This window comes from Musca autumnalis, unplaced genomic scaffold (assembly GCF_047663935.1).
Source record: "Musca autumnalis isolate F117 unplaced genomic scaffold, ASM4766393v1 scaffold_5, whole genome shotgun sequence".
NCBI lineage: Eukaryota > Metazoa > Arthropoda > Insecta > Diptera > Muscidae > Musca > Musca autumnalis.
Genome location: NW_027412088.1, coordinates 66,879,102 through 66,898,092, shown reverse-complemented (window position 1 = coordinate 66,898,092; position 18,991 = coordinate 66,879,102). Strand labels below are relative to the sequence as shown.

General features: G+C 35.3%; 1 long non-coding RNA gene across 1 annotated transcript; it reads right to left on the bottom strand.

Moving 5' to 3' along the window:
* Window positions 1-240: 240 nt before the first annotated feature.
* LOC141406464 (uncharacterized) lies at window positions 241-5,300 on the bottom strand. The gene is made up of 2 exons (XR_012413399.1): window positions 5,167-5,300; window positions 241-930 (listed from the first exon to the last, which is right to left on the bottom strand). It is a non-coding gene; the product is annotated as an uncharacterized lncRNA (long non-coding RNA).
* Between the last annotated feature and the right edge of the window lie 13,691 nt (window positions 5,301-18,991).

The window sequence follows — 18,991 nt, the reverse complement described above, 5'->3', positions numbered from 1 at the left end:
AACTTTTTTCTCCGGTATTATTTAAATTACAAAAAAGTGATATTTTATTGATATTTTTATGCACCAACTCAGGAATTAATTATTTTACTGTGGTGGGTACTAACATTATCCAAGTTGAGAGTTACAAAATCTTCTACTTATTCCCAGCAAAATGTGCTATGACAAATCACGAGTATGTGACAAATGTGTATATAGTACTGTTACGCTAACTGACATCTTCATGAAAAAAAAAAACATAAATTAAAACAGTTTAATTTGGGTATATTTGATTTTCTTAATGTAATATCTTTAACAATTTTTAACTTTTAACAGGTTTTTTAGTTTTTTTCTCTTATAAGCCATAATCAACACTTTATTGCAGTACATTGAAAAATAGTTATTAAATAATTTGCTATTAAATTTTTATATAATTTTCAACTATCTATGCTAATTATTTGCCTATAAATTAAATCGGTGTACACAAAATTGTTCACATGAGGCCACATTTCTCACTTTCATCCTTCATATGTAGCTACTATTTTCTAATGGGAAAATCTTTATTCGTAATGACATTATCTTTTCCATCAAATCTAATGGATTCATAGTAAAATTTACGATGTACCCTACATTGTACTCCACACTTTGTTGAACCACAATTTTCACATTCATACCAGCAGCCAGGACACTCATCGTCCATACAATCACAAACATCCTTCCCGTTGTGACGTATTCGGCCGCATTCATCGTAAAGACATCGGCTATTTGCACCAGCTTTTCGTTTCGCTTTGCGTATTTCGTGACTAGATGTATTTGTACTGCTGTTGCCGTTGTTATTCTGCGATTCAGTAGTTTTTGCATCCGTTTTTGTTCTTTCACGTAGCGACATCCGCAATCCTTCTCTTCTATGTTGTTCTTTTCCTTCCATACGTGGCATATTTGAAGTTTATTTTCCTAGAATGGACACAAAAAGAAAATCATTAAAATGTTGCAAAAATAGTTTGCATTACGGCCTTGTATGCTGTCTCTCACAATGCCTATAAGTTCGAGCTTGGCAGTATGGGACCTCATTAAAACTCCCTAAAAGGGTTTGGGAAATGGCCGAGGAAATGGGTTTTGTGTCTATTTCACATCTTCATCGCCTCTTTTACATAGCTACAAAGAAGTGAGTATTTTTTTTTTTTTTAAATTGGCGAACTTCAGGCAGAAAGATCCAACAATTCGCGAGCAATCTCTGGAATAACCTAATTCTGACACTGATTTTGCGTATATTCGATGAGGATGTGAAAAGCTATACAATACCATGATCTATGGTATGACCAGAAGACTTTAAAGATCCGTAGCCGATGGCCGAAAATATGTTGTTGTTTGATTTCTGGTCAATCTGGTATCACAAAACTCGACGACCCAACGAATCTAATGGCGTAGGGTTATTTTTTGCAACTTGACTAACCTCCACACAGGACCTGTGACTATATGTTTTGATTGACAGACGGCCCTGAAGGCTTTCAACTCATGGATCGCATATTCGCGAGCTATCCTTGGTTGCAGAAGAGCTCTGTATGATATAGCAATATGGTAGCAATATGGTTAAACTATTAGCAGATAAACTATTTCGGAGTGAGTCTATGTCGATCGACTTAGCAATTGATGAATCTCTTAGGCAACCTACTACATCGTCAAACTTCGTAACATCTACCTTAATAAGGCTCATTGCGGATGGCTTAAATATTCTGCATGTAAGAATGAAAGATCGCTGTGAGACTTATTACGAGTCACTGTAGGGTTGGTAATCTAGCTTCAAGATGTATGACATTGGCGCCTACTTTTATATATTATGTGACAAAGATAGGAGATAGATAAAGACGTACATACATCTTCTACTTTGAAGGTGTCCCTTGCTGAACACAGCAATACACTGATTACAGGGTTGATATGAGATTGATACTACCCTGTTAATATTTGCCAAAAACGCTGACAAACACTCTAGATCATAACGATCTTTACTGACATGCCTGGGTGAGGGTAGCTATCCACTAGATTCTGATTTGGGTGGTTTTGTCTATAGCATACATGTAGACAACATCCTGCTCTGCCAACGCAATACGTAAATGGTGCATGAGGAGACGCCCTGTTGCTGTTTTCAGGGCTACATTCTGGCAAGTCAGGTCCAATGCTACCATCAGTGTTCTGTGGGACGGCCTATTCTGGTTGAGACCTCGGCTAATAGAGTGCACTGTTGTTGTGGTGCTATTTTGCTTCCGAAATCTATGTTGATTATCCACAACTGGATTACACTCTATGAAGATGAGGAGGAGAAAAGCCACAAGTATTCTTGCTACTGGTGAAAAATTGAGATCGGCCTGTATGATGCATCTTTGCTGGTATCTTTTCTAGGTTTCAGTAATGAGACCACCCTGTCCATTTTCAAGGTTTCGGGATCTATTATGGTGGCTAACGATAGGTTGATGACCTTACTCAGCTACTCGACTCCTGGTTCATCCAGCTGCTTTAGCATCACCATTAAAATTCCGCCATGTCCAAGCGCTTTGGATGATTTTGTGCCTATGATAACATCCGCAACATCACCAATCCTAAATTGTGTGGTTTCTCCTCGGCTGAAAATTATGAAATTTTTACTACAGATAGTGTCTCCTATCATGCCGATTCCAACAATGTATTTCTCTTGTTGCGAAAATGTATACTTCTCCAGATGTAGGCCTCAAAAGTTCCCTTGTTTATCTGAAAAAAATTACGATTTAAAAAAAATTTGTTCGCGTGGCCGAAACTTGCTCCTGTCCATAGGAGCAAGTCTAAGGTTAGGTTTGGTTTTAGGATGCGTAGCTGCTGTGATGGCAGCCACTCCACTCGGAGACCTTGGGGCCCATTGTGATCATCCTGAATGTTGAAACGGATTGTAGTTGTGGTTGTGATATAAAGGAGATGTGAATGTGTGATAGTAGTTGTGGGTAGACAGAGCTTGTGAGTGATGTGGTTGTGGATGCGTAGAATCCAATAGTTCAGGTGTGGTGGTGATGGTATTGAAGGTGATGACGGGTGAGATGTAGCAATGTATAGGCGATGTCTGCAGATTGGGTGTAATTTTCGGATGCAACTATAGGAGTAGAAAGAGTTGGCAGAATTTCTCCCGACATTTTTGCTCTATTGTTTTCCTGAAGTGGCACAGTGGTGGCTTGATGGAGTAGTCGATTTCAATGGTTTGTGACTCCGATCCACAGCGTGCCAGTTCGTCGGCTGCCTCGTTTCCTTCGATGTTGCAATGCCCTGGGACCCAACACAAGGTGACGATTGATTTTAGTGTCTCCAAAGCGTGTTTGCAGTCTAGAACAGCCGCGGACTTGATGTACTGGGATTTGAGTGATTTTAGGGCCTCTTGATTATCAACGTAGATAGTCACCGGTCCAACTATTTCCCCTCTCATGTTGTTTATCAGTTCCGCGGCCTTTCTGATCGCAAAAACTTCGGCTTGGAAGACACTAGAATATTCGTTCAGCTTGTATGATTGTCGTAGACCAAGGGATTTGCTGTAGATCTCTATACCGTCTAGAGGTTGGCTACTGTGTGTCCATTCATCTCTGTAGGATGTAGATCCAGTAGGAGCAAGTCTTAAAACCCCGAACGAAGGCTAGGCTAGGCTCTTTAAGTATTGCATTTTTGCACCACTTTGCACCCATACAAGCCCAAACATTAACTTGATTTTTTCTCGAATCAGGCAAATGGCGTATGGAACACTTAAGCATGACACCGGCGATAGTATATGTACGGCGACCAATAGTTTATGAAAATAGAGTACACATACACATTGATGAAAAGATACAAGCTAAAATAGAGGACAGGGTTTTTGTAATATTTTAACAAAAAATTCAACTAATTTTAATGCTTCTTTTATTAATAACATACCTTCCAAAGTTTTAAAATCAACGGAAAAATCAATGATTTCATTTACGCGAAGTCAATATTTTCTTTAATTCGTGACTAAGGTTTTCTGGTCTCATTGGATTACGTATGTGTTCACATGTATGTATTTGCAAAACAAATCAAAACCAGTAAGGGAATGATCAAAGTGGGGCGGGGCCACTATATGATACCCTACACCACAGTTAATATGTATATCCAAATTCTCACAGATTTCAATAAAATTTGTCGTATTTATTTCTAAACCGAATCCCGTCACACATTCCCAATATCATTGAAATCGGACACTTATGGCGTGTTTTGTGCATCAAATACATGAAATCGGCCAAAAATATATGTATATGGGAACTATATCCAAATCTGAACCTATTTGAAGCAAAAACAATAGTATTCATCCTCCTCCCCTTTTTTAGCCAAATCGAATAATGAATGCAACCTGTACGTTGTGAACAAAAATACATGGACACGCGGAGGGACGGACAGGCCTAAATCGCGTCAGAAAGTGATTCTATGTATACCCCTAAAAGGAAATATGGGTCTGTCTCGCTTTCTTATGCATGTTACATACAAATATAACATACAAATATATAATACCCTTTACCACAGTGTGGTGGGTATAATTAGAGCACAAATAGAGACAAAGTAGAGTACGTCAAAAAAATAGTCCTTGGAAGCCTAAAATAGAGTACTGTACTCTATAATATAGTACGGTTGGTCACCGTAAGTATGACTGAGCATTGCCTTTACGGGTCTCATCTTGGAACGTAAAGGGTTTTCACTAATGAAATGTACATTGTTCAGATCACTGCAACAGGTGCTACTAGTGATATGGAATTCGATTAAAGTTGAGTCTCGGTTTGATTTGTTCCTCTGTATTGTCGACCCGACTCTACTCAGTCGTTTCTGTATCAACAGTTAGGATTCTCGAAAACCTGTTCCCTCCGGCGACGGAGTACTCTGTTTACAAAGATTAATATTCTATTGCGGGAAACGTGGAAACGTGTCGTCTTAGTTAATTTTTTGTGATGTGAAACGAGTAAATAGGCACACATCGACAATCTCTTTAAATCAGTGTTCACCAGCGAGCCCGTACTGAGAGCAACTGAGCATACATTACCGTGTGTTTTGCATTGAAAGTTACGATAATTTGCTCTCAGTAGCAGCTCGCTGGTGAACACTGCTTTAAATGTAAATGTTTGGCTAAAACAGTTATAACAAAATACATTGATATTGATATTATCTGGAAATACTCACAGTCTATAGGGCAATATAATGACTAGCAAAAAGGTGATGTGTAGATCGTTATTAAATTAATAGAATTATAAATATGAATTTACTTAAATTATCTTAAAATATAAACAAATCAATAATAAACTTTCCACTGCATTACTTAAAAATTCATATTTGTCATTTGAATTCGCTGTGAGGTAGAGAAATGTCAAACTGTAGAGGAACAGGTAGATGTATATCGAAATAAAAATAGGTAAAAAAACTTTTTAAGTTAAACGGTTTTATGTTAAACAAAAATTGCAATATTTAACATGAATGTACTAAAAACCAAACAATAATAAAATAGATACAGTCGTGGGAATTATAAACATATGCACAGACTAGACTAAAATAAAACCGTGGGGCACATTTATTTTTTGGTTTTTAGTACATTTATCTTAAACATTGCAATGTATGTTTAACATAAAACCGTTTAACTTAAAAAGTTTTTTACCTATTTTTATTACTTTTGGAGTGGATATTTTCACTGTGAGATAAAAATCGATGATATTAACCATTTTTAATTTATTATCTAAATTCATCAGAATTTCGTTAATTTTATTTTATAATATTTAGGTCAAGACATATAAAAATAATGCAAAGAAAAAAGAATGAAGTCGGCATTATTATCTCTTCGCAATAGCAGTTTTAATAAAAGAAATTGATGTGGATACTTTTAATGTGATTCGCTGTAAGTTATTCGCCATTTTGTAGGGGCCGCCATCTTGGATTTTAATTTTATATAGTACATTGTATTCTACTGGTTGAGCACTTTCATTTGATACCCATATTGATGGAATTGATAAAACCTACGTTATCCGCCATTTTGTAGCGGCCGCCATCTTGAATTTATAATAATAATGAATAAACATAATTGTATTGCCCCCAAAGTCCAAAGTGTATACAAAATTTCAGGTTAATCGGTTGACAGGAAGAGGGTGAAATTTGATGTACTAAATTTGACCCAAGAATAAAACAAACAGGCTGAGTTAAATAAAACCGTTTAAAAAGAAAACAAATCAACTGTATGTTGTACACGTAAAATGTCAACATTTGTTGTGTTTCGTATTAGAATTTAATTGACAATAACATATTTTGGCAGTTAAAGATCGATCAGCTGGTATTTTCTGTTACGCCAAACAAAAATAACTGTGTCAACAACTTTTTCTCGGAAAATGTTATGTATGCATCTACCTTAATTGACAATAAAGAAATTCGCCTCAAAAATATTCCGTGTCGGCGAAAACAATTTTTTCGCCTTTGTTTATGAATTTTGACCATGGCCCAATCATGGTACAATTACTTAGGTAGAAACATCGGCGAATTGCTACAACAAATCAACTTTTTTTGTAATGTAAACTGTCAAAATTTTCGCCATATAGTTTCTTGTTGTCTCTTTTTATCGCTTGTGCTTGTACAGTGAAGTGAACACATGCTATCTCTTAATTACCGAATCATATGGTTTTTTGTTTTGATTTTTCATGGCGAATTCCGAATTTTTTTGACGTTTTAGATTCGATCAGCTGGGCTGAGGCATCTACCTAAGTAATTATACCATGGGCCCAATTATACAGGTCCTCTCTCAAGCGAATTCAAACAAAAACAAAGATTTGAAACGTCAAAATTCATAAACAAAGGCGAAAAATTTGTTTTCGCCGACACGGAATATTTTTGAGGCGAATTTCTTTATTGTCAATTAAGGTAGATGCATACATAACATTTTCCGAGAAAAAGTTGTTGACACAGTTATTTTTTTTTTGGCGTAACAGAAAATACCAGCTGATCGATCTTTAACTGCCAAAATATGTTATTGTCAATTAAATTCTAATACTCTTATGTTACACGCTAAAACTTTCATACGAAACTTTCCCATTATTTTGGCGTTCATAGATCGAGTTCCATACAAAAGTAATTTTATGAAATTACTGTAATGGGGAACTCGACCTAAGAACGCCAAAATAATGGGAAAGTTTCGTATGAAAGTTTTAGCGTGTAACATAAGAGATACGAAACCAGAGTTCGAAAATAAACAGTACACTAACATAGTGTACCGCTCCGAGTACAGTATCACTAAAATATTTTTAGCGTTAGTGTTCCGGAACACAAACACTAAAAAATATTTTAGTGATACTGTTCCGGAGCACAACGAAAAACGTAGTGTACCACATTTTGGTACACTAAAAACGTTGGGTACCGCAGTCGGAACACTAAAAATCGTAGTGCTCCGCAGTCGGAGCACTAAAAATCGTAGTGCTCCGCAGTCGGAACACTAAAAATCGTAGTGCTCCGCAGTCGGAACACTAAAAATCGTAGTGCTCCGCAGTCGGAGCACTAAAAATCGTAGTGCTCCGCAGTCGGAACACTAAAAATCGTAGTGCTCCGCAGTCGGAGCACTAAAAATCGTAGTGCTCCGCAGTCGGAACACTAAAAATCGTAGTGCTCCGCAGTCGGAACACTAAAAATCGTAGTGCTCCGCAGTCGGAACACTAAAAATCGTAGTGCTCCGCAGTCGGAACACTAAAAATCGTAGTGCTCCGCAGTCGGAGCACTAAAAATCGTAGTGCTCCGCAGTCGGAACACTAAAAATCGTAGTGCTCCGCAGTCGGAACACTAAAAATCGTAGTGCTCCGCAGTCGGAGCACTAAAAATCGTAGTGCTCCGCAGTCGGAACACTAAAAATCGTAGTGCTCCGCAGTCGGAACACTAAAAATCGTAGTGTTCCGCAGTCGGAGAACTAAAAAATCGTTGTGTACCACATGTCGGAAAACTAAAAAATAACGTAATGATAATGTACCACACACGAATTTATTATGATTTGCGAGGAAAATTAAATATTTATAATTTTTGAGATAAGTACAAATTAAGACATAAAAACTCAGATACACCTCTTAAATCCATGTATGTATACATATTAATTAATAACGTTGGGAACTTATGTAGAAAATATGAAAAACTTTGATTCGGTTGTTGTACAATGGCGCACTACAAATTGTAGTGTTCTGACTGTGGATACATGAGTTTATTATGATTTGTGAGGAAAATTAAATATTTTATAATTTTTTTTAATAAATACAAATTAAAAATAAAATTTAATAGAACACGTGAAAAACGCCTGATTTGATTTTTGGACAATGGATCAATAAAAATCGTAGTGTTCCGCTGCGGAGCACTAAAAATCGTAGTGCTAGAAATCGTATACTGCTGGATCACTAAAAATTTTAGTGTTCCGACTGCCGAATCTCTAAAAATCGACTGCCGGATCACTAAAATTTTAGTGTTCCGACTGCCGGATCTCTAAAAATCGAAACAATGGAACAATAAAAATCGTAGTGTTCGGCTGCGGAGCACTAAAAATCGTAGTGTTCCGACTGCCGGATCACTAAAAATCGTAGTGTTCCGACTGGATCTCTAAAAATCGTAACGCTGTTAATTATAATTTCTGAGGTAAATTAAATATTTTATGGGTTGTGGGACGAGTAAAAATTAAAAATAAAAATTAATAAATAAAATGCACGTGTTTTTCTACAAATGGCAACAGGTACAATTTCCCCAAAATAATATATGTGGTTGTATTTATCCCGAAATCTTAAAGTTGACTTTAAATGTACAATCCTACTTGCGAAAATCAGCACATTCTCATTGATTGATATTGTTTGTTGTACAAATATCAACAGGTACAATTTCCGCAAAATAATAAGTGTCTTCAAACGTACAAGTCTACTTGGGAAAATCCACATACTTTCTTCAACTGCATTCACTGAGGAATTTTGTTTTTGATACAAAAAGTTACAGGTACAATTTCCGCAAACATTAGCTTTGTTCCTTTACTTTTTTAATGGTAAGGGTGGTAAAAGAGAAAAGTGTCAAAATTGCTCTCTCATGAACATTTTTACCAGAAAAGTAAAGGAACTGTAAAATGGTAGATCTGGCAGCAATGTCAAAAAGAAACATAAAAAATCAATTTTCGTCTTTTATAGTAAGTTTATATATAAGCGGATTTAACAAACCCACTGGGTTTCAAATGTCAATTCCTTTACGTATACGTCAAGTAAATCCTAATTAAGAAGGTTAACCTTGCAAAAGGCTATAATATAAACATGGCTTTATTTCACAGTTTTTAATTAGGTCTGTACGATAACTTCGCAAGTGAAAAGTACTTGCAAGTACTCAGGAAGTTCTCAGTAACGTCTCTCCACAAATTTTACTCTCTCGAAGCTAAAAATTTGCAGATTGTTATCGAACAGCAATTTGTAAAAACTTGCAGGAAGTCAGGTGATTTGAAGAAGAAGAAGAAGATGTTGGCGGAAAAAATTAAATAAATATGTACATAATAAAATAAAAAGGTAGTCACCAAAAACTACAAAATAAGTTATTTTATTTAAATTATCGTTTTCCATAATTTATTTCATAATTTTTCCCTTTTTTATTTCTATTTATTTTTATATCCAAACGTTTGTTTATGTTTTTGACAAGAAGAGCGCCACAAAATATTCGAATTTAAATCCGCTGATCAAACTTGCAAATTCTTACAAGAAAAATTTTCCTTGCAAAAACTTGTAAACAAAACTCTCCAAAAGCCATCAAATGTAATAAACTCATGTGCCTTATTGTTGGTCTGTTCCTTTACTTCTGAAAATGGTAAAACCGGCAAAAGTAGTAAAAGTTGAAAACTGCTCCCATATGAATTGTATTGTGTCTGAAGTAAAGGAACGCTTTTCGAGTAAAAAGTTGTAAAACTTGAAGATTCTTGAACGTAAAGGAACAGGGCTTGTATTGCACGTGGTACACTACGATTTTTAGTGATCCGGCAGTAGGAACACTACGATTTTTAGTTCTCCACAACCGAACACCACGATTTTTATTATTCCATTGTTTCGATTTTTAGATATCCGGCAGTCGGAACACTACAATTTTTAGTGATCCAGCAGTCGGAACACTACGATTTAGTGCTCCATTGTCTAAAAATCAAATCAGATATTTTACACATTTACTTCTAATATTTATTTATTAATATGTATTTATTTACCCTAAAAACATAAAATATTTAATTTCACTCATAAATCGTAATAAACAGACGATTACCTTAACGTTATTTTTAGCGTTTCGGCTCGTGGTACGCTACGATTTTTAGTGCTCCGAAAGTCGGAACACTACGATTTTTAGTGTTCCGCAGACGAACACTACGATTTTTAGTGCTCCATTGTCCAAAAACCAAATCAGATGTTTTTCACATTTTCTTTTAATTTATATTTATTAAAAAATATATATAAATATTTAATTTCCTCCGAAATCATAATAAATTCATGTATGGTTCATTACCTTATAGTTTCAAGACGTGGTACAAAACGATTTTTAGTACTCCGGCACGACGATCTTTGTGCTTCATTCCACAAAAAATTAAATATTGTTTTTCATAATTTTGACCAAATTTCGCAATGTGTTTAACTAATTTAAACATACATGGATGTAACAGTTTGTCTTAATTTTTATTTGATCAAATTTAACCAAATATTTAATTTTCCTAAGAAAAAATAATACATTTATTATTTTTTAGTGTTCCAACACGTGGTGCACTATGATTTTTAGTGATCCGGCAGTCGGAACACTAAAATTTTTAGTGCTCCGCAGTCGGAACACTAAAATTTTAGTGCTCCGCAGTCGGAGCACTACGATTTTTAGTGCTCCGGCAGCCGGAACAGTAAAATTTTTAGTGCTCCGCAGTCGGAACACTACGATTTTTAGTCCTCCGCAGTCGGAGCACTACGATTTTTAGTGCTCCGGCATGCGGTACACTACGATTATCGTTGTGTTCCGGTATAGTATCACTAAAATATTTTTTAGTGTTTGTGTTCCGGAGCGGTACACTATCGTAGTGTACCTATCCACCTTGGTACGGTACAGAACGGTACGGTACGATACCATAGTGTTTATTTTCGAACACTGTACGAAACACAACAAATGTTGACATTTTACGTGTACAACATACAGTTGATTTGTTTTCTTTTTTCGATATACATCTACCTGTTCCTCTACAGTTTGACATTTCTCTACCTCACAGCGAATTCAAATGACAAATATGAATTTTGACAGCTCAAATCAAAATCATTTGTTTTTGAGATAGGACCTTTATAATTGGCCCATGATTTTGACGTTTCAAATCTTTGTTTTTGTTTGAATTCGCTTGAGAGAGGACCTGTATAATTGGGCCATGCGAGAGAGGGAGAAACGTGAGAACTTCCATCTTTAATTCAACGCATAACAGCTGACAAAAACAAACATTGACAACCAAGGGTGCCAATTTGGTGATTTTCCCGCTACTTGTGGTGATTTTTGACGTACAAAAACCACTGTTTAAGCAGGAATATCAACTGTTTTAAGGTAAGAGGTAATTTACACGAGGAAACAATGTTTCCTTGTTTCCTCTAAAACGTGTGTTCCGTTTTGATTCTCATTCGCAAAATTGGTCAGTGTTGGGAACAAATGTAGAAATGATTGTACAAAAACGTACAAAAGGCACTTTTGGATGGATATGTGCAAGAAATAAATAATAATTTCATAATAATTTATTTATTTTGTGTTGTAAAAAAATGTTTCTTGCAATTGTTATAGTAAGGTATTTCACTACTTCATGAATTGATACCCATTTTTTAACAATCTACGACAGGTAATACAGGTATTTTTTACCCTAATGTGTCATACTTTTTACGGAATTGTTCATGAATGGTTATTTTTATTATTAACCCTTTCTTTTTACCTGTTTTTGTAGTTTTCCAAAGAATTGTTTTTTGAATATTCATGTACAATAGCATGGTAGAACAAGAAAAGGTAGCAGCAATACCCAGCTGACTGAACTGGGTTGTAGTGTTAGTGTCAAATTCCATTCGACATTTTATGTATTTATTTCTATGTTCGATGTATATTAGGGATATATATTTTTGAAGAACAAATTTATTCATCAGAAAAAAAAAACTATTTCCCATAAAGACTGCTTCATATCATTGACATGTAACCTCCTCCAGGTCCGAACGACATGCCGCACACTAAAACACCGCTTATAGAGGCGGTACAATATTTGTTAATATGTGTGGTATTTTGTTAAACTTGAAAAGAATAAAGCCCTAATAAACATGTGCTTTTTTGTTTTCAAAAGCAAATGATTGAAACATCTTCTCTTTTTTCAATGAATTACCAGCGACCCGAAGCATTTTTGCAAGTATTCTACTTTCTGCGAGAAATTATGCATTTAGTGGAATGATATGGAAACATTCAAATTGAAAATCTAACGAGTTTTCATTCATGTTTTCCAAAATATTCAATCAAATGTGAAAAATTATTAGTTTTTTAAATTCCAATAATTTATAGACATTTCCTTGTTTTGTTTACATTTACGTTGACACTAAGGTTTACAAACAAAAACAAATTCCTTTGTGGTTGTTGTTCGAGTTGTATTTGTTGTAGTATTAACTTTACCTTGTATTTGTTCTACCATGGTACAATAGGTAGATAATCATTTTTGGTAACTTTATGTAAAAACGTACGTCTACCGTTCAAAAGGTACGCTTGTTAAACAGCGCAACCCTGAAAATGCAATTACGAATGAGAATCAAAACGGAACACACGTTTTAGAGGAAACATTGTTTCCTCGTGTAAATTACCTCTAAAAATCGCTACAGACCTATGGTGCGTATGTGGCTGTAGCGATTTTTATCTTGGAACAGTTGGCATCCCTGTTAACAACATTGAGAAATATCGACAAAATAAACATATTTAGATGAAAATCATGGTAGAACAATAATAGAGTTGTATAGTTCATGAACGAACTAGTTCAATTGAACGATTCATTGAAAAGAGCGTCTGAACTAGATCAGTCCATATAGTTCAATAGTTCACTGAACTATAATCAGTCGGTGACCGTACGATCAAAGAACGATTCACAATCTAGTTCAACATGTCGTTCACATAAAGTGACGGCGTCGTACATGTTAAGGGATGCCTTCGTAATGCTATCAGTTTGTTTATGTTTTAGATCAAGGTACATGGAATAGCTGTCCGAAAATGCGATTTCTACAAAAACATACGGGACATAACAGCCTTACTTTATGGATAGAAAAAGGGAAAAAATAAAAAGAAACACACACGCACAACGCAATAACAATTTCTACATGAAGGATGTTTTTTTTTTTTTAAATTAATTAATCTTTATTTAAGAATGCAATAAAACTATGTAAATGTAATATTTTTGTTATGGAGTAGTTAAAATATATTAGTCTTTTGTTTGTATTTGGTGTATGTATGCGTTTTCATCAAACGACCGATTAAGAGCCGATGAACGATTTTGATCCGAATGATTGAACTGGACAGTGAACTATGAACTAGATTACTGACCTAGTTCAGTTTAAAGAGCTGAGCTATTGAACTAGATCTTTCAATTGAACTAGATTGTACAACTCTAAACAATAATGGCCCCGGCACATACGGTCCGTTGTGCGACGCGTCACGCGTTAAGAACAACAACCATATGAAAAAAGTGTAAGTGATGCCAAGTTTGTTCTTGAAGTTTTCATGTGGTTGTTGTAACGCGACGCTGAACGGACCGTATGTGCCGGGGCCTTAAGAGGTAATAGTAGCTGTGTTCCTTTACTTACCTGAGGTTACCATTTTAACCATTTGTTACCATTTTTAACCTGCAAAGCGTTCCTTAACCCCGAAAAGTGGCAAAACTGGAAGCAGTTTTTAAGAGAGTGAGAGGGGAGAGAGAGCGAAAATGGCTTTCTCTTCTACCACAGGTTACCAGCAAAATTTCTGCAGGTAGAAAATGGCAGAACTGATTTATCGACTTTTGTTTGACGATAATTTAACAAAATGGACGAAAAACCGAAGAAAAAGTCGAACACTGACAACACTAAATTGAAAACTGTGAAATAAAAGACGAAATTTGATTTTTTTTATGTTTTTTCTGACATTGCTGCCGGATCTACCATTTTTTCGTTCCTTTACTTTTCTGGTAAAATGTTCATGAGAGAGCAATTTTGAACAATTTTGACACTTTTCTCTTTTACCACTCTTACCATTAAAAAAGTAAAGGAACAAAGCTAGTAATACATAGCTGACTGAACTGGGTTATAACGTTAAGCGGGGTACACACGATCAGTTTTGACAGTCAGTTTTGCTTAAATAATCGGTTGCTTGCCAGTGTGTCCGTTCACTTCTGTCAGTCATCAGGCAACCACAAAATGTTTTGTGGTTGCTGGACGATTGGACAGTTATCGATAACTGCGAAATATCGACATTCAAAACTGACAATGTGTACTGCTCTTTAGTGTCAAATTCCATACGACATTTTATATATGTATTTTGGTATGTTCCAGAACTGCAAGAATATACTAATTTTTACTATTTTTGTTTTCGATATCATCTATATATATAAAAGAGCTTAAGGGCTGTTTACACCATCTATGAATGTCATATGAGCTGTAATTTCTTTCACCCATTCGACATTCTCTATGTTTGTCAAAATTGACGTCATACGTACAACATTCAATTTGTGCGTTCATACCTACAAGTGTTATTTTCGTATGACATAACCTATAAATATAAAAACAGCTGTTTTTGTCATTGTTTACATTTATTGTTGAGTTGCAAATTTGCGCAAATTTTAATTTTCGTTGAAGGAAAATGAATATCTAGCATGTTTGTTGTGGTATAATAGGCTTTTGGGGTTATAGAGGCATTTATGTTTTTGGCACAAAGCAATAATTTCCAAGACTGTTTCTTTCGACCAATCGATCTGAAAATAACATTATAAACACCATTTATTTACTTTTCTAAATATTTAAATATATGTACATAACTCTCCATTTTCTTTTTTAAAAGATTTTGTTTTTCATTTTTTTTTTGAGAATGCCAGAAAACAGCTGATTAATTTGTGTTTACATACGAGAATGCCGTATCAAATAGAGCGCCCCCTAAATGAAAAATTTACATATGAGTTGCCAAATCATTTTGATAGATGAAAATTTTCATAGTGGTCACACTATGTGTACAACATTCGCAGGTAGAAAATTTGACATCTCATACGACATTGATAGATGGTGTAAACAGCCCTTTAGTGATGAGTGAGTGACTGACTGACATATCATCGCCCAGACGAAACCGCTGAAGCTAGAAAGCTGAAATTTTGACTGTGGGTTGCTGTCGGTGTGTAGGGGTGAGATAAGGCTGGGAAATTCGACCTAGAAGTGTACGAAAAGTACTAAAAGGTACTAAATATGGTACCCTTTGTATTAGGCAAACGGGAAGAGCTAGAATTCTGAAATTTGGAATGAGGGTAACTGATGGAGGGTTAGAAAGATGTACCAAAGGGTTTTTTTGAAATTCAACCTCTAAGTGTACGAAAAGTACTAACATTTAGTACCAGTTGTATATTTTGAACGGATATAGCTAGTATCATGGAATTTGGTATGGAAATCAAGGTTGGGAAGTGGTGCTTCTAAAAGGAAATGGTTTGGAAAATTACCAATCATGTGTACGAAAAGTACTAAATGGTACTAAATTTAGTACAATTTAGATTTGGGTGAACGTAAAGAGCTGGAAACCTGAAATTTGGAATTAAGATTACTGTTGTAGTGTAGGATTGAGATATGAGGGTAGTTTTGGAAATTCGTGCTTATGTGTACGAAAAGTACTAAATAGTACTAAATTTGGTACAATAGGGATTTGGGTGAACGGATAGAGCTGGAATCCTGATATTTGGAATTGAGATTACTGTTGGAGTGCAGGATTGGAGATCTTTTGGAAATTCGTACTTATGTGTATTGAAAGTACTAAATGGTACTAAATTTGATACAATGGGGATTTGGGTGAACGGATAATAGCCGGAATCTCGAAATTTGGAATTGAGATTACTGGTGGGGTGTAGGATTGAGGTAGTTTTGAAAATTCGTACTTATGGGTACGAAAAGTACTAAATGGTACTAAATTTAGTACAATTTGGATTTGAATGAACGGATAGAGCTGGAAAACTGAAATTTGGAATTAAGATTACTGTTGAAGTGTAGGATTGAGATATGAGGGTGGTTTTGGAAATTAGTACTTATGTGTACGGAAAGTACTAAATGGAACTAAATTTTGTATAATGGGGATTTGGGTGAACGGATAGCGCTGGAATCTCGAAATTTGAAACTGAGATTACAGGTGGAGTTTAGTATTGTGGAAGTTTTGGAAATTCGTACATAGGGTACGAAAAATACTAAATAGTACTAAATTTGGTACAGTTTCGATTTGGGTGAACGGATAGAGCTTGATTCCTCAAATTTGGACTGAGGATCACTGATGAAGAGTAAGAAAGATGCACCAAAGGGTTTTTGGAAACTTGAATGTACGAAAAGTACTAAATGGTACTAAATTTAGTACAATTTGGATTTGGGTGAACGGATAGAGCTGGATTCCTGAAATTTGGAATTGATATTACTGTTGGAGTGTAGGACTGGGGAAGTTTTGGAAATTCTTACTTATGTGAATGAAAAGTACTAAATGGTACTAAATTTGGGACAATGGGGATTTGGGTGAACGGATATAGTTGGAATCTCGAAATTTGGAATTGAGATTACTGGTGGGGTGTAGAATTGAGGTAGTTTTGAAAATTCGTACTTATGGGTACGAAAAGTACTAAATGGTACTAAATTTAGTACAATTTGGATTTGGGTGAACGTGTGTATGTAGCTGGAAACCTGAAATTTGGAATTAAGATTACTGTGAAGTGTAGGACTGAGATATGAGGGTGGTTTTGGAAATTCGTACTTATGTGTTCGAAAAGTACTAAATTTGGTACAATAGGGATTCGAGTGAACGGACAGAGCTGGAATCCTGAAATTTGAAATTGAGATTACTGTTGGAGCATAGGATTGGGGAAATTTTGGAAATTCGTTTTTATGTGTAAGAAAAGTACTAAATTTATTACAATTTGGATTTGGGTGAACGGATAGAACTGGAATCCTGAATTTTAAGTATTTTAATTTTATTTATTTTAATTTAAAGTATGAATTTTAGTAAACGGAAAGAGTTAGAATTTGCAACCCGTTCGCGGTAGGCTATAGAGGTAGAATTTGGATTTGGGTGACGGATAGTGTTTGAGTCCTGAAATTTGAAATTAGGATTACTATTGGAGTGTACGAAAAGTACTAAGTGGTACTACATGTGGTACAATTTGGATGTGGGGGAACGGATAGAGCTGGAATCCTGGAATTTGGTCAGACTGCTGTTGAAGTATAGGATTGAGATGGAAGTAGTTTTTGAAATTCGTACTTATGGGTACGAAATGTACCAAATGGTACAACTTGGATTTGAGTGCACGGATAGCGCTGGAATCCTGTTATTTGGAATTATGGTTACTGTTGAAGTGAAGGATTAAGGTTGTTTTGGAAAATCGAATTGTACAGAATTTGGTACAATTTGTTTTTGTGTAAAGGGGTTTTTGGAAATTCGTCGTAGAAAGGTACGAAAAGTGCTAAAGTGTACTAAATATGGAATCCATTGTATTAGGCAAACGCGAAGAGCTAGAATTCTGAAATTTTGAACGAGTGGTCATTGATGGAGAGTTAGGAAGATGTACATAGGAAATTTAAAAACTCGACCTATAAGTGTACGAAAAGTACTAAAAGTTTCTAAATTTGGTACCAATTGCATATTTTTAATGGATAATACGGCGTTTATATTATAGTTTTTTGCAGGGTTAACCTTCTTTATGAGGATTTGTTTGAAGTATATACAATGGAAATGACATTTGAAACCCAGACCCACTGGGTTAACCTTGTTATATATAAACGGCCTATAAAGCTAGAATCTTCAAATTTGGTATGGGAATCAAGGTTGGGAAATGGCGTTGAAATAAGGAAATGGTTTTGGAAGTTCGTATTTATGATTACGAGCAGTACTAAATTTGGATTTGGGTGAACGGATAGAGCTGGAATCCTAAAGTTTTGAATTAAGATTACTGTAGGGGTGTAGGATTGAGATAGTTTTGGAAATTCGTACCTTTGGGTACGAAAAGTACTAAATGGTACTAAATTTGGTACAATTTGGATTTGGATGAACGGATAGAGCTGGAATTCTGAAATTTGGAACTAAGATTACTGCCGGACAGTAGAATTGAGGTAGTTTTGGAAATTCGTACTTATGGGTACAGAAAGCACTAAATTTGGTACAATTTAGGAATTAAGATTACTGTTGGAGTGTAGTATTGAGGAAATTTTGAAAAGTCGTACGTATGGGTACGAGAAGTACTAAATATGGTACAATATGGATTTGGGTGAACGGGTAGAGCTGGAATCCTGAAATTTTTGTTTGGGAAAGAAATGGTACTAAATTTGATACAATTTGGATTCGGGTGAATTAATAGAGCTGGAATCCTGAAATTTGGAATTACGATTACAGTCGAAGAGTAGGATTCAGGTTTGTTTTAAAAAAGAAAACTTATGGTTACGAAAAGCACTAAATGGTACTAAATTTAGTACAATTTGTATGTAGGTGAACGGATAGTGGTGGAATCCTGCAATTTGAAAGTATGATTATTGTAGCCCTGTTGCATTGAGGAAGTTTTGAAAATTGGTACGAAAATTCTAAATTGTTCTAAATTTAGTGCAATTTTAATTTGGTTTAACGGATAGAGTTTGAATCCTGAAATTTGGAAGTAAGATTACTACTAAAGTGAAGGATTGAGGTAGTTTTGGAAAATCTTACTTATGGGTACGAAGACTTCGACTTGATACTAAGTTTGGTACAATTTGGAATTGGACGAACGGATACAGCTGGA